This window comes from Hylobates moloch, unplaced genomic scaffold (assembly GCF_009828535.3).
Source record: "Hylobates moloch isolate HMO894 unplaced genomic scaffold, HMol_V3 SCAFFOLD_7, whole genome shotgun sequence".
NCBI lineage: Eukaryota > Metazoa > Chordata > Mammalia > Primates > Hylobatidae > Hylobates > Hylobates moloch.
The window spans coordinates 8,423,809-8,441,335 of record NW_026652282.1 but is presented as its reverse complement, the minus strand read 5'-3'; the positions used below and the strand labels follow the sequence as shown (position 1 = coordinate 8,441,335).

Below are 17,527 nucleotides of genomic sequence, written 5' to 3'. Positions count from 1 at the left end.
GTGTTCTATTTGGTGATGTGGCCACTGGTAACCTTTGTGAAAACTTGTTGAACTATATACACTTATAATCTGTGTAATTTTCTGTCTGTATGTTGTATGTTAATTCAAAATTTACTGAAAGAATTTGCTTGCAATGTGGAGGAAGATGATGTCAGAGAAAAGGTTTTAGAGAATGCTTAGAAATCAATAAGGAAAAGATTAATGACCTAAAAGAAAAATAGGCAAAGCAAAAATATAGGCAAGTAACATGGGAGAAAATTATAGTGGCAGAAGCATTTCAAAATAGGTATGACCCGTTAGTGTTTAGGGAAATGTTTCTTCTAAAAACAATGTAAGTTTCACATTTTCAAATTGGCAAGAATGTGAAGGCTATATAAAGATACCAAGAGGTGGAAATTCTCATCTGCTGCTAGCAGGAATGTGAATGGGGACAACTGCTTTGGAGAACAATTTGGCCACATATAAAAAAGTTGGAGACACACCTGTCTTTTGATTCTCCAATTCAATTTTTAAATATGTATCTGGAAAAATACTTTGTAACAGGAGATGAGTATCATAATTTTCTTTCTAGTATTGCTTGTTATTACAAAGATTATGAAAATGATCTAAGTAGAAATAGATAAGTGTAATATTCATACAATATAATACAGCAGCACATAAAAGAAATAACATAGAGCCATTGTATCAAAACTGTAGCAGTCAGTAAAAAACAATCTTAAAAACACACGATAGTGTATATGATGTGTGCATAAAAATGCACAAAAAAATAAACAGTAAATCCAGAATGGTGGTTGCCTCCAAGATAGGAGAGAAATAGGATGAGGCAAGGAGTATGTATTGTGGAGGCAGTGTTCCAATTGCATAATTATTTTTTACTTAACTGAAACAAATAGGACAAAATATAAAGATTTGACAAGGCTGTATAGTGAGTACACAGGTATCTGTTATATTATTCTAATTTTCTGTTTGTAATATTTCGTAATAACAAATTTTAACAGGAATAAATGGTCAAACATTGGGCTGTTTTCCACAAAAGTAATCCCCTCAGTAAAAGAGCTAGTTGTGTGTATGTATGTGCAGAACACACTTCATGGGCTATATCTCACTGATCAATACCTTGTTTCTATATTCAAAAATGTATCTAAAAGCCTAGAAAATTGTTTTTAGCTAATAATAGCTAATGGTTATAAAATGCTAAATTTATGCTAGGCTTCTTCTTTCCTGTTCCCGCCTTGCCCCTCTCCTCCTTCTCCCTCTCTTCTCACCTTCCGTTCTCCCCTCCCACCCTTCCCTCCACCCTTCTTCTCTTCCTCCTCCCCTCCTTTCCTTCTTTTTTTTTTCCCTCTTCCAACATTTCTGTTGTCGTTGTTCTTGTTCTTGTTGAGACAGTGTCTCACTCTGTCACCCGAGCTGGAGTGCAGCGGTACAATCTCAGCTCACTGCTACCTTCACCTCTAGGGCTCAAGCGATCCTGCCACCTCAGCCTCCCCAGTAGGTGGGACTGCAGGCACATGCCACTACCCCTGGCTAACTTTTGTATTTTTCCTAGAGGCAAGGTTTCACCATGTTGTCCAGGCTGGTCTCAAACTCCTGGGCTCAAGTGATCCTCCTGCCTTGGCCTCCCAAAGTGCCGGGATTATGGGCATGAGCCACCATGCACAGCCCCAACCATTTTTTATTATAAAATATTACACTCTTATAAAAATTGTATAAAACTTAAACCCATGACTTAACAAATTATTGTAAAATGAATACTTCTGTAACCACAACTGAGGTCAAGAAATAGCATGGTCAGTACCTGGAAGGCCTCCCTTGTATGGCAGGTTCAGTTCTAAGAGGCACACAGAAATAGCTCATGGTGGAACCTGTATTCCAAGCCAGGTCATTTGGTTCCTTGCTCCACGTAATGTGTGCATATGTGTGTGTGTGTGTGTGTGTGTGTGTGTGTGTGTGTGTGTGCATGCTCATACATGTGAAAATGCACATCTCGATTTTTTTTTCTGTCAGTTGTTTAATGTATCCATATCTAACTCAGGATTGTTGGGAAGATTAAAGGATAATATACGATAAGGTACTTAGCACAGTGCTCAGCATGTATGATTGTTTCCTATCATCATCATTGTTGTCATCATCCACCACAACTTTATTCTGCTCCTCAGGTCCCTTCTGAACTTGGTCAAATGTAAACCCCAAAAGTAGAAATGAACATTCCTTTCAGAACTTTCATTTTCTGCAGCAGTGTCTGGGCAGGCAGACTAATGAAAATGTATAAAGTAAGATACAGTAAACTTTCGTAGTATATTACAAAAAAGAACACATAAAAGTTTATGGCAGTAAAACCGATCCAACAGTCCCGTAGATAATTTTTTGGATAAAGAGAAGTTGACTCTTCTGGGGGCCAGGTGCGGTGGCTCACGCCTGTAATCCCAGCACTTTGGGAGGCTGAGGCAGGTGGATCACTTGAGGCCAGGAGTTCAAGACCAGCCTGGCCAACATGGTGAAACCCTGTCTCTACCAAAAATACAAAATCTATCTGGGAGTGGTGGCATGCCCATAATTCCAGCTACTGAGGCAGGAGAATGGCTTGAACTCAGAAGGCAGAGGCTGCAGTGAGCTGAGATCGCACCACTGCACTCCAGCCTGGGTGACAGAATGAGACTCATTCTCTCAAGAAAAAAAAATTTTTGACCCTTCTGGTCTTAAAACTTGAAACTTACATTTGTGTTATGGGAGCTCCTTCCTCAGGAAGCAAAGACCTTCAGGCCTCTCAAAAATAAATAAATAAATAAATAAATAAATAAATAAATAAAAGTGTCAAAGAACTAAAACTCACAAGATCAGCACATCCAGACAATTAGAGGCTGGATCCCTCATTCATGATGATTGCTTTCTTGCCCCTCCCAGCTCCTGTTTTCTCACACATTGTTACATTTCTTCACTACTATTATAAACCCTTAGTTTTGGCTGGTCAGGAAGATGGATTTGAGACTCAGGGAGACGGATGTGAGACTGAGTTTTCATCTCCTTGGCTGCAGCACCCAATTAAAGCCTTCTTCCTTGACAGTACTCATTGTGGCTTTCTGTGAGACGAGCAGCAGGACCTAGTCCAAACTCTGGTGCTTCAGTAACAGTGGGTGCAATTCAGAACTTGAGAGTCCTAAAGAGACCTGCACCTTTTCTATCCAGCAGTACTTTTACACTAAGGAGATAAGTTTACAAAAGTTTATGTAAAATGTTACAAGTTTATTTAAAACTTATATAAGTTGCAGTTAATCTGTAATGTAAATTCTGCATTTTCAAAGATGTGTGTGCACCAGGAGGAGAAACACAGTGACTGAGAAAACCAAGAATAGGAATGAGAATTATGCAGTATGGTCATTTAGAGTATTCATTTATCCAGAAAGTATTTCTTAGACACTAGACACTGGAGGAGATATGAGATGGCAGCACATTAGTACAGTCCCTAGCCCTATGAAGCCAAGACTAGTTGAATTGACAGATGAATTTACAAACTTAATAAAGAAAAAAATGTAATGAAAAAGGAAGTACAGAGTGCTATAGGAGGACATAGTAGGGGTGAGCAACTTCATGGCTGAAGGTCAGAGAATATCTGGAGCATGGATATTCCTCCTCCAGAGAAATTGTGCTGAAAGATAACAAGGGATCAGAGAGGAAAAGTTGATCGTGGAGCAAATGGAAAAAGCATGTGCAAAAGTTTAGAAGATGAAAACAAAGCCTACTTTGGCTAAAGTCTAGACACCGACGGGAGGTTCAAAAGTTGCTTAATGCCCGGCATGACATTTTTGACCACAGCTAACAATGAGAAAATATGGCCAAACATGTCACATCAGTTTACTGTGTTTGCTAAATCCTTAGATTGTGGCTAACCTAAGTCTCTTGTCTTATAAACATACCTAACATCCTTTAGACCTGCTCATTGAGATTGATAGATTAGATGTGATAACTATATAGTTCTCTGTATTTAATCTCATGTGCCATTTTTTTCCTTGTTTATATCCCAAAGGAAAAAATACAAATAATACTGGATTAATTTTATAAACAGAAAACTACTAGATTCCCTATAAAGACAATGTCTCTGACCAGATGGATTTGTGCCATCAAACTTACTTTTTTGGAAAACTTTTGAAATTTTCATCCAATATTGTTTAAAAAACAATTTTAGGCCAGGCGCAGTGGCTCATGCCTGTAATCCTAGCACTTTGGGAGGCCGAGGCGGGCAGATCACGAGGTCAGGAGATCAAGACGATCCTGGCTAACATGGTGAAACCCCGTCTCTACTAAAAATACAAAAAATTAGCCAGGCATGGTGGCAGGCGCCTGTAGTCCCAGCTACTTGGGAGGCTGAGGCAGGAGAATGGCGTGAACCCAGGAGGTGGAGCTTGCAGTGAGCCAAGATCGTGCCACTACACTCCAGCCTGGGTGACAGAGTGAGACTCTGTCTGAAAAACAAAAACAAAAAACAGAACAAAACAAAACAACAACAACAACAACAAAATATTTTAAAGGATTATAATAAACTGATGTGGTAAAATAGTGCTTGGGACAAGCCAGGCATTTTTTTCTCACTGTTTAAACTGTATCATTTCAACTAGACCTAAATATTAATTCACTTTTATTAGCTTAATAACATTTTCCAGGCAATTTTTAAATGAGTACTGGTTATTTTGCAAATAGGTCTCTTACAGACTTGAGACCAAAAGACATCCCCAAAAGAGCATGAAAGCAGCAAAATGTATATTCTGTTTTTTATGTTCTTTCATAAGTGAGGATGATAAAGCTTTTAGAATAAAATACATGTATCTTCAACTTGTATACTAATTTAAATTATATGCTGTTTACATTCAGTTTATATCATATCAATGTTGTTTATACTAGATTTTAAGTTCTAGGGGGCAAAAAATGTGGCTAATAAGTTACTGAATTATTTAATAAATTATTCTAGAAGATAAATGAGTATAGTGGGATTTCTCATGGATTTAGGGATAAGAATTAAAATAAAATAAATCTAAACCCATGGCATGGCTTTGTCCTCCTAATGACCCTTCCTCCAGCCTTGAGAGCACTTCACTGCTTTGACTCTCATTTTGCATATGAAAACTAAAGACAGCCATGCATGTCACCCTCCAAACTACTAGTACTCACCAGTCTTTTAAGGACTTTACATCCTGTTCCTTTCATACTATTTTTATAATTTGGAGACAAAAGCCCGGATCCTGCTGGATAATAAAACTATTTCCCAGAAACTTATGTTAGTAGGTGTGTTCTAAATTTCACCTAGTGACTTTATTTCACTCAGTAAGCAATAGAGGGGTTTTAAAAAAAATCACAACAGCTTATTAGGATAACCCACTAGAATGTAGGGATCTCTAAACTGATTTGAATCTTTTAGGCCATCTGAACTGACTGCACCTTTGAGCAAGCAATATAACCTTTTTTAAAAAAGGGATACTGTCTCTCCTCTTTCAACCCAATAACCTCCTCATATTCTTTAGAGGAGTGAAGCGTGCATTCCATTAAAACTCCTTTCACCAAGACCTTGGATGACCGTGGTGCTAACCCAAGTAACAGTTGGGTTTTCTATTTTGCTTTTCTTGGCCCTCTGGCAGCATTTACTCAGGTGCTAAGTCTCGCCCTTCTGGAAACACTCCACTACCTTTGTCTCTGTTTCCCTATCTTTCCCGTTGTTACTACAAGCTCTTGAGCCACTCTCTGTTTCCTTTGTACATGCTCTTCCTTTATCCGCCGATAATAGTTAGGGCTTTCTTCTAGGCCTTCTTTTCTCTCACCCTAGATTGGAAGCTCTTTTTAATTTGTTTCATAAACACTTTTTGTTGGTGTAATATGCTCAGTTGATAAAACTTCCAGAGATACAAAGGGTGTCAAGTGAAGAGTCTCCTTTCTATTCTGTTGACTCTCAGACACCCCATTTCTCTTTTTAGGGGAATCTCTGTTATGGATTTCTTGTGTATCCTTGCAGAGATATTTTATGTATACACAGACATAGACACACACAAGATACTGTATAATACTACATACATATTGTGTCTTGCTTTTACTGTTTAATAATGTATCACGTAGATTGTTGCATATATGTATATATAGAGCTACATCTTTTGTGTGCATGTAGATGTAGAATGTGTCTACATATGGATGTATTATAATTTATTTAACCAGCCCTCTTAGAGTTTAATGCAGGAAGTAGAAATTCACTTGCTTTCTGGTTTGTAAATAAAAGGAATTAGGTGAGATGAAGTAATTGAAAGGGAAGAAAAAGTGGAAATAATGGAGTTGCCACCGAATTACTGGTTTCAAAGTTATACAACCATAGCTGTCATCCAGAGATTCAGAAGTTGCTATCGCCATGGCCACAAATGGCGCTGTCTCATACCAGGAAGCTGGTGAGTAGACCCTGGAAGATGGAAACCAACAGCCACATACATTCATACCTGTCTGACTTTGTATGCAGCCTGCATAATATCACAGAGATGGCCTTTGTCTTACTTTTAGTCTGGATGCTTTTCAACTTGGAGTCGCTTTCTTGTTGTATAAGAGAAACTCATGGCAGAACCTAAATAAAACAGAAAGAAGAGTGGAAAAGGATATCAAAGCCTGATTGAACGACACTGTCAAGCCCTTTGGATTATTCACCATAAATATCTATCCTTCCACCTATCTTTAAATTGCAACAATATGGTCACACCTTATATTATATATTACCTTCTACAGTGAAAATATATTCACCCTCTCTCCATAAAGGGGAACCAATTCTATTTTTTGCAGAATCAAACTCTAAGTGATTTTAATTACTTTTTAAAATTAGTCACAATTGAAATTTTATGTCTTGTAACACAATGACTAAATTATAACTAAACACTATACTAATTTAGTATAAACTAAATGATACTTTTAACACCTTTATGTAAAATAAAGGTGAAGGAGAAAATGGAGAAATGAAATTTGGTTACTATGTAAAGGTATATACACAAAATGGCAAGGAAACAATGTATGTAGCTACTATATTCCTTAATTTCACAACTACTCATGAGGTTTTTCTTGGTGAAATTTCCTTCTTCATTTAGCATTCTGTTCTTCCTTTGCCCTTGAATAGTATTTCAGCTGGATAGGATTATTTATATGGTAGGACAATACAAACTAGTATGGTGTTGTTATCACTGTCATCAAACACAAACGGGTGAGATAACTCATTTTAGTTTTCCATCTTGGTGCCAAATACTGTTTTATTTAGGATTACGTGCAGTAAACACTCTAGGCATTTTAAGTAGAAAGAGTTTTAACACAGAAAATTAGGTGCTTGGAAACTCATTGGGAGCAATTCAGGGGATTGCCCATGGGCTAATGGTTTAAAAGTCACACCATTCTCATGCTTTCTGGTGTATTTTTAAAAAGACAAAAGTCATACCATAATTGCTGTGATTGCAAAGTCAGAGAACTGCGACTGATACTGTCACGACACTCCCACAGCTGAATCTCATGCTCATGAAGCTGGTGAGTACATGCTGGAATGTGGAGTCCAGCTGCTGCAAATGCTCATGTCTGCCTCATTTTCCTTTTCAGACTCCAAAGCATCAGGAAAGTGTCTCATCAGTACATTACATTTCATGGAAAATGCAGCTCATCGATGAAATCTAAATCATGTCACAAATCCTAGCTGCATGAGTCTGACAAATGTAGTTTTTAGTCTTCTAAAATATCGAAACCATTGTAGATATAGAGTAGGAACAAAGAAGGGGGAAAGAAAGTGCTAGCACACTTAAGATGACAGATATTGACGTAGCTTGCTATCTTTTGTTTTTACACCCAATTTCATGAGGAATATCTTAGAACACACACCATTTCCCACATATGTGAGAATAAAAGTAGGATAAATTCATAGAAATGGTACTGATGGTTTAAGAGAGACTTTTATTTAAAATTTTATTAAACATTTACAAATTACTAGAGCTTATAACACAGAGTGTGGTCTGTTCTGTGGACCAGCAGTACTGGCCTCACCTGGGAGTTTGTTAGAAATGCAAAATCTTGGGCCAGGCGTGGTGACTTATGCTTGTAATCCCAGCACTTTGGGAAGGTGAGGTGGGCAGATCATTTGAGCCCAGGAGTTCGAGACCAGCTTGGGCAACATGGCAAAAACCCATCTCTACAAGAAATATAAACCAGGTGTGGTGGCATGCACCTGTGGTTCCAGCTACGAGGGAGGATGAGGTGGGAGGATCACTTGAGCTCAGGAGGTCAAGGCTGCAGTGAACTGTGATCATGCTACTGCACTCCAAACTGGACAACACAGTAAGACTCTATCTCAAAACCAAATGCAAAATCTCAGGCCCCTCCCCCGACCAGCTGAACCAGAATTTGCATTTTAACAAGATTCCCAGGTAATTTGTGTGCACATTTCAGTTTGATGAACACTGGGCTAGAGGTGGTACATACTGCATTCCCAGTAGCAACATATGTATGGAATTTTTCCTCTACTATCACTAAGACTGTGCTCAGTTGTCTTCATATTTTTCAAATTAGTATTTGAAAATGGCATTTCTCTTGGCCAGGTATGGTGGCTCACGCCTATAATCCCAGCGGTTTTGGAGGCAGAGATGGATGGATCACATGAGGCAAGGAGTTCAATACCAGTCTGGCTAACATGGCAAAATCCTGTCTCTACTAAAAATACAAAAAAAAAAAAAAAAAAAAAAAAGCTGCGCATGGTGGCGTGCACCTGTAATCCCAGCTACTGGGGTGGCCGAGGCATGAGAATCTTGAATCCCGGAGGCAGAAGTTGCAGTGAGTCATAATGGTGCCACTGCACTTCAGCCTGGGTGACACAGCCAGACCCTGTCTCAAAAAGGAAAAAAAGAAAAGAAAAAAAAAAGAAAATGGCACTTTATGAAATTGAGCATCTTTTCAAGTTTCTAAAAAGTTTTTGTATCAATTTCTGTGAACTTGCTTCTCGCATTTATTCAGTTAGTCTTTTGGTCTTTTTCTTATCAATTTAAGGATGTTTTACTGTTAAGAAAGTTAGCCCTTTGGCTTTGGTATGAGTTGCAAAGTGTTTCTCATTTTGTTATTTACCTTCTTATTTTGTTTATGATTTTATTTCCATGCAGAATACAAACACACACAGACACACAGACACACACACACACACACACACACACACACACACACACAGACAGACACATTCCTGTGTGGTTGAATTTGTTAATCTTTCCTTTCACGTGTTAGAGATTTTTGTCTTATGCTTAGAAATGCCTCTATCACACACAAGATTTTTTAAACTCTTCCATGTTTTCTTTGATAATGATCCAATCCTTGAGCCATTGGAATGTATTTTGGTGAGAGGTATGAGGTAAGGATCCAACCAAATAGTTATCCTAGATAAGTATACATCAAGAGTTCTTAACCTTGCATTCACGAATGCCTAGAGAGTACTTAAGCCCCTAAAATTGCATGTGAAATTGTGTCTGAATTTGGATTTTTCTGAAGCAAAGATCATTAGGGTTCATTCAGTTTTCCTCAAAGATTAAGATCCATTGTTCTATGTAGTGTCCCATCATCCAATATGGCTTCAGTTGTTTTCCGTATCTTTATTACTCCCGAGTGTCCAGTCAGAGCCTTCTCTTGACTTCCCGACTTGGGCATACCAAAGTGGATGAGTCCAATGTAATCACAAGGGCCCTTATAAGAGTGAGGCAAGGAAGTCAATAAACAAAGGAGATGGAATGACAGCAGCAGAAATTGGAGTGATGCACTTTGAAGATGGAAGAAGGAACCAGAGCCAAAAACTGCCTTGATTTTAGCCCATTAAAACTCATTTTAGACTTTTGAGCTCCAGAACTGCAAGAGAATAAACATGTATTATTTTAAGCCACTAAACTTTTGGTAGTTTGTTATAGCAAATAAGAAACTAACACATGGTATAACATAGAGAAGGCAGCAACAGTCTAGCCTCAGGAATTTAATAAATTTACTGGTCTCATTATAACTGCTGGCGTCATGAGTCCAGACAATACAATATCCAAGCCCATCTCAGTGGGATATATTTATATAACGTTTTATAAAGTAAACAAATAGCCGGGCGCGGTGGCTCACGCTTGTAATCCCAGCACTTTGGGAGGCCGAGGCGGGCGGATCATGAGGTCAGGAGATCGAGACCACGGTGAAACCCCGTCTCTACTAAAAATACAAAAAATTAGCCGGGCGTGGTGGCGGGCACCTGTAGTCCCAGCTACTCAGAGAGGCTGAGGCAGGAGAATGGCGTGAACCCGGGAGGCGGAGCTTGCAGTGAGCCGAGATTGCGCCACTGCACTCCAGCCTGGGCGACAGAGCGAGACTCCGTCTCAAAAAAAAAAAAAAAAAAAAAAAATAAAGTAAACAAATAGACCCAATCTACTTACAGACAAGCCCACTTCTATTACCTTACAACTGCATCTCATTGCAAGTGACTGGAGCATCATTGAAACTGGTGGAAGGAACAAGCCTGCCATGTTGGCCCCTGGGTCCCATCTAGCAATTTTACCATCTTCATCTTTTAGACATCCAGCATCTTTTGACATACACCACCTTTCTGCAAACACTGAAAAAGTTCTAGCAGTGTCTTATTTCTCAAATAAGGAAAAAAATGAAAGGAAATATTCTAAGAAAAAAGGGAAAAGGGGCAGCTAGGCATGCCCAAGGGTAAGGAAACATAAGGCATTAGAGAACCATAACCGAGTTTCACTTGGGCAGGGGATGGGGAGATTAAGAAGGGAGAGAAACACTAGTCAAAGCAGGTTTGAATTTAGTCAACCATCTCCTGAAACTGGGCATCTAATATAGCTTAGCTCCATGTCATCTGACTATCATCCTTCTAAAGCCTACCCTAAAATAGCACAGCTGTGACAATATGGTCAAACAACCCAACTGCAGCAAGGCACAATTCTGCAACCCGGGTAAGCTTGTAACTCCAGCCTATAGCTGCTCAGGGGAATCTGCAGAGGTGAAAATGACAGGCTCACTAAAGGCTATAGGAAAGGAGAATCTTTGAGGGAACACTTGGTACTGGAGATAGTGCCCCTTGCCCCCAGTCCTCTGCCCTTTCATGCCAGAGAGCGCTATCATTCTCTAATCACAGTCAGGGAAAGCATTTTGTAGAAGGTATTGATGGATAGATAAAATGAGCCAAGCCAAATGTTTGGTGAGTTGCAAATATGAACAGACATTGTTAGAGGGATGCTGAACAGTTCAGAATAACTGAGAACAGTCATCACCTCTGTGGAGAAGCCTCAGAGTGGGTATAGGAGGCAAGAATATCAAAGGTGAATTAATGAAGCTGTATGGGCGACTGTCTTACAAATGAGAATGCATTCATGTAGTCATCATGTAATTAAAAATAAATTTGCAAGGAAAGCACTTGTACTTTAGAAACTGAATGTTAATGAGCTAAAGGCCAAGAAACAGAACTCTAGCATTCATGAATCAAACAAAATAAAAGAAAGCAAATGTCTTTACATGGACTTTCATAATCAGCCTGAATGTGGATTAGCAAGGAAAAGAGAACCATATGACATCCAGATAATGAAAGAAGAGAATCTGGAGCTGAATAAAGGCATATGGTGAATTTCTAGGGGAAGAAATTGTGTTAGTCATCTATGTTCCTCTGGTCTAGTGCAGTGCTAGTTCCTTGTAGCTGTACATGTCCCCAGGTGTCTGTTGACTGCCTGACTAAAGGGGCAGATGGCACAATCCCATCCGCATTTAGCTACATTCTCACACATTCCTGATGGAAAGGGCTGTGTAAACACTACTTGGCCTTTTATAGTCGTCATGAACCCTGTATGCCTACTACTATTTGGACATAGTTTACCCATTCACTTCCTAGACCAGACTGAGGATTCTCAATAAATCTTTTTGTTTCTTTCATAAAAACCCACCTTCCAAGAATCACATTCAGTGATCCTGCCCCCAACCCCAGTGAAAGCATATGGGGAATCTAAAAAACAATGATTACCAGTAAGGCTTAGCCAAATAACTCAGACGATCTATCAATACAGAAAAATGAGAAAGCGTTTTGTACATGGTAACACTCTAAGCAAATGTGATCAGTAATTACAATCATTCAGTCTCCTGTGGTTTGTCAGTACCCTTTGCGGCTGGGTCTGAGTTGCTGAACTGCTCCTGGTAGGGCCAGTCTCTGTAACTGGCTTAATTGTTCCCCACAATCCTCCATTTCTGGTGTCCTTAAGGAGGTCTTGCTCCTTTCTCTTTGGTGGTGTCGATGGACACAAACTGGTCCATTATATTTTTTACAAGATGCCTTTCCTCACCAATGTTGCCAATATACAAGAAGGTAGGGGAACTGAGGTCCCAACCAGCATATTGTGATCCTAAGTTTATTGAAATGGACGGAATTGAAAATGACAAAATGCCCAATGATTAAAAATTCTACCATTAATTTTATTTTTGTGAAGAATTAAAGCACCCTATCAAAATGCACATAGTTACTTGAGAATTATGAATAAGTCATAATCACTGATCGACCGTTAGCTGGAATTGGCTCATCACATTTTCTGTGCAGTTACTTAGCATGGCATTGAGACAGTGAGGTAATAAATACATAAGCATTGATAGTGAGAAGTAGAAAAGGAGTGTCCAGAAGAAGAATGGCACATCCATGGCATACATGCTTTTCTCATTCACTTCCTACACCCATGGCAAACATCAGACTTCTACCAGCCTCTGCCAGACAGAGCCTCAGAATCCTGTTCAACACAATGTTGTAGGAAACCACTGTGAATTGAACTTTGTGTTGGCAAAGGAGGTAAAAAACTTTTGGTCTTTTCTGGCCTAAAATATAAGGTAGAATGTAAGAAGAGTACCATAGGAGGATATAAGAGTACCATAGTAGAGGAAGGCAGGCAGGGGCATCAGGAAGAGGCTAAGCTGCTGGGGAACGCAGTGTTACAAAGGGACACAGCATAGGGACACAACTGGGTCATTATCTTTCCATATTCACGGAGTTGAACAGCAGTACTTCTCAAAATTTAGTATACATAGGAATCATCTGGGGTTCTTGTTGAAGTGCCGATTCTGATTTAGTAGATCTTAGGTGGGGATCAGGACTCTGCAATTCTAACAAGCACATAGATGCTGTTGAAGTTGCTGGTCCAAAGATTACATCTTGAGTAGTGAGGATGGAGTTGCTTAATGTGGATTAAAACTCATGTCTTGGGCACAGGACCCTGGGTTCTTTCCCTATGCTGTAGAGGAGGGAGACTGGAGTAGAAGTCAGAACTCCCAAGTTCAAATTGGAGTCTGCCACTTATCTTGTGACCACGGTCTTCAAGAATCATTTCTTTTATCTGTAAAATGGGAACAAAAACATACACCTTATGTGATGCTCATGAAGATCAAATAGATATTTTAAAGGACTCAATAAATATTAATTAACTCTGAATAAGCCACAGTCAGTGAAGACACAGAAGCTCTGGCTACACACTCCCAAATAATCCAGAAGAAAAATTTTATCAGCCTTCCAGATGGCTGTCAACATGAAGCCAAACATACAAATATTTGGAATGCATTCAAAACATATTCAACAAGCAACTTTCTCCCTTTCAAATGGGTGTTTTGGCCCCAAGAAGACAAACAGTGAGGGGCTTTATGTAGAAAGATGCTCTCTGTCTAACTTCACTGGCTTCTTTGTATACTTTGGAGCTCCTTACAGATGCATTGGAAAATGATAATTCATACAACATGGATAATCTCAATTTTCAGAAAGCCTTTGATACTATTCCATACAATGGGCTGCTTGAACCCAAGACAGCAGGGATTCTTGATGGAACCCTGAGAAAAAGGAGAAATTGGCTAGAGAACAAAACAAAAAGTTGAGACTGAAACAGAATGGAAAATAGAAGATGAGGTTACATTCAAAGAGCAGGGGAGGAAGTCTAGATGTTGCAATTGTGACTGTCACATAGGTTGGTGTACAGGGTGAGCAATGAGAGAAACAGCGATTACAGCTGTGGCTCAACCATGCATGAGCATCAAGCTTGATAGTGACATGAACTTTATATGACAATATCTTAACATTATAAGGGCTACATATTAATTAGGCTAGACAGACTGTTAAGGCACTTGAAATGATGTGAAAATACGTCCCACTTAAGAATCAAAATATCCAGCTACGGCATGGCACTTTTAGTAGAAATTTTATATTTTTCATTAATTATACTCATTGTAACCCTGGGAAAATAAGAGATCCACATTCTTCTAAATCAGTGATTCTCAACTGACGGTGGTTTTGTGCCCCTGTCCCCAGGACATTTGGCAATATCTGGAGACATTTTTGGTTGTCACAGTGGAGCTGGGGATGCTCCTGGCATCTAGTAGGGAATGCTCAGCATTCTACAGTACACAGGACAATCATCCACACACGAGAGTCATCCAGCCCCAAGTGTCACCGGTGCCAAGATTAAGAAACCCTAGTTTAAACTATTGTACCCTAATGTGTGCACAAGAGAGGCAAATTCATAAGGCAAGAATTTTGTACAGAAAACATTTTAAAAATAACTGCCATATGTGGAATAAAGTATTTATTTTCACCAAACTATAATATGCTGTACTTAAACTAGAAACAGGAGCAAGGAGGAGGGGCTGAAGAGAACAGAGAAATCTGTGGAGAAAAAGAGATACAGGAGAGAACAGAAAACAAAAACATCTAACCTCTGCCGGGACTTCCATGCCCTGCACAACCCACTTTCTTTGTGAGTCTTCTGCCCAATTCACTTCAAATGATTGGTCTGGAGTTTGCTACAGATGGCACATAGATGTTTGAATCTACTCATGCCAGCTAGTCTTCCAGACATCATTTTGTTTTAGAGAAAAAAGCAGGTCTAATGAGAGAATATGGAAAGTAGTTAGAAAAAAGAATTTTACAACTTTTAAAAAATGTATGAAGTTACTTCGATTTCTGACTCATAAATTATAGAAGAAGGTAATTCTTCTAATTCGTACATTAAAAATCAAAACAGTCCAGATTTCCATAACTGCTTTCTATTACTAGGCGAAGATGCAGCCCTGATGGAGGGGATGAAACTGTTTCAGTGGACCTGCAGAGGAACCCACACCCTGCTACTAACTCTACCTCTTGTGATGTCACAATTATAGTCACTACCTTCAGAAATTCTGTCTTCTATTATGGTATGAGTATTCTCTGCAAGTTTCCTCAAGTAACTTATTCAGTTAACTCTTTTAAATAGATCATGTGGATGATGAACCAGAACAGAATGCAGCTAGGGGGTTCAGAAGTGGGAACAAAGAAATCTCTCTGGAAACGCTTCCTTAATTTACATTTTCTTCAAAAGTCAAAACTATTTGTAGGAAGGCAGAGCCCTGAATCATTCAAAATTTCCTCTAATTTAATTCAATGGAAAAGAAAACACAGCTGTGACATGTTCTTGGCTATCAATGGCATTGATTGACCTTTGGCTGAGTCCATTTAGGAGATGGTAACATACATCCCAGGAACATAACCTGGTATCCTAAAATGAAAGTGTTCCTCAGGACAAGGTTGGATTATAAATAATTACGTGATTGGACATCAGCACCCTGCAAAACAGCCAGAGCTGAGGACCACTGAAGCAATGGGAATAGAACTCTACCATCAAGCCTATTTATCCACAAAGATACACAGATGATATTGCCTTGAGTTTCAACACCATTGTCATCATTTTTGGTTGGATTCTTTACCATCATTAATTGATAGAACTCCGTGGATTAATTGATTTTTTTCTTTTTAAATTAGGTTTAATTTTTAAAATTAACAATTGTATATATTTTTGTGTACCACATGTTTTGAAGTAGGTATACTTCGTGAAATGGCTCAATAGGGCTAATTCACATATGTATTGCCTCACATACTTATCACCTGTTGCAGTGAGAACACTGAAAATCTATTCTTCTAATGATTTTCAAAATACAGTATGTTCTTTTTAACCATAGTCACCATGCTGTACCATAGATCTCTTGAACTTATTCCTCCTATCTAACTGAAATTTTTTATCCTTTGACCAACAACTTCCCAACCCTCCATCTCCCCAGCCCCTGGTAACTACCATTTTACTCTCTACTTTTATGAGTTCAACTTTTTTAGATTCCACATATGAATGAGATCAGACAGTATTTGTTTTTCTGTGCCTGGCTTATTTCACTTAACATAATGTCCTCCAGATTTATCTGTGTTGTTTTGAATAACAGGATTTCTCCTCTTTTTTAAGGCTAAGTAGTGTTCCATCCTGCATTTGAACCACATTTTCTTTCTCTCTCTCTCTTTTTTTTTTTTTTTGAGACAGAGTCTCACTCTGTTGCCCAGGCTGGAGTGCAGTGGTGCAATCTCGACTCACTGCAACCTCTGCCTCCTGGGTTCAAGTAATCCTCCTGCCTCAGCCTCCCAAGTACCTGGGACTACAGCTGCACATCACCACGCCCAGCTAATTTTTGTATTTTTGTAGAAATGGGGTTTCGCCTTGTTGGCCAGGCTGACCTCAAGTGACCTCAGAGGCTGCTTCAGCCTCCCAAAGTGCTGGGATTACACGTGTGAGCCACCATGCCTGGCCTGGACCATATTTTCTTTATCAATTCATCCACCGATGGATGCTTAGGTTGGTTCCATATAAGCTACTGTGAATAATGCTGAAATAAACATCGGAGTGCAGATATCTCTTGGACATAGTAATTTTGTTTCCTTTGGATGTATACCCCAAAGTTGGATTGCTGGATCATGTGGTAGTTCTATTTTTAATTTTTAAAGGAACTTTCGTACTATTTTATGTAGTAACTATGCCAATTACATTACCACCAACAGTGTGCAAGGGTTCCTTTTAAAGTTTCCATATCCTTTCCAACTTGATATCATTTCTTTTGTTAATAGTCATTCTAACATGTGAAGTGATATCCCATTGTGGTTTTAATTTATGCAATGATTAGTGATGTTAAGCATTTTTTTCATACACCTGTTGGTCATTTGTATGTCTTCTTTTGAGAAATGTCTATTCAGGTCCTTTGTCCATGTTTTAATCAGGTTATTTGTTTTCTTGCTGTTGAGTTGTGTTGAGTTCCTTACCTTTTTTTTTATATTAACCCCTTATCAGATGTATAGTTTGCAAATATTTTCTCCCATTCTGTAGATTGTCTTTTCATTCTGCTGATTGTTTCCTTTGTTGTAGAGAAGTTTTTTAGTTTGACGAAAAGTTGGCTTTTTGCTTTGGTTTGTGGTATGTGTATGTACACATAAATATACACATATGCATACACACTGACATACCTTAACAGCTGAATTTGAGCATTGTTTTAATTCCCTTGTACATATTTTATTTTACAGTTTGTTATGGTGTTAGTGAATTTAAAGGTCCATATTTGACATGTCAGGGCCAGGTATACTTCTCTTTACTCTTTACCTGTGGATCCTAGCTCATCATTGAAAAAATCATATATTTAGTCACAAGGAGGAAGGAGC

The 17,527-nt window shown here is 38.8% G+C and overlaps 1 long non-coding RNA gene across 1 annotated transcript; it reads right to left on the bottom strand.

Moving 5' to 3' along the window:
* Positions 1 to 12,852: 12,852 nt before the first annotated feature.
* On the bottom strand, positions 12,853 to 15,123 carry LOC131383871 (uncharacterized). The gene is made up of 3 exons (XR_009214272.1): positions 15,028 to 15,123; positions 14,737 to 14,906; positions 12,853 to 13,373 (listed from the first exon to the last, which is right to left on the bottom strand). It is a non-coding gene; the product is annotated as an uncharacterized LOC131383871 (long non-coding RNA).
* Positions 15,124 to 17,527: the final 2,404 nt, after the last annotated feature.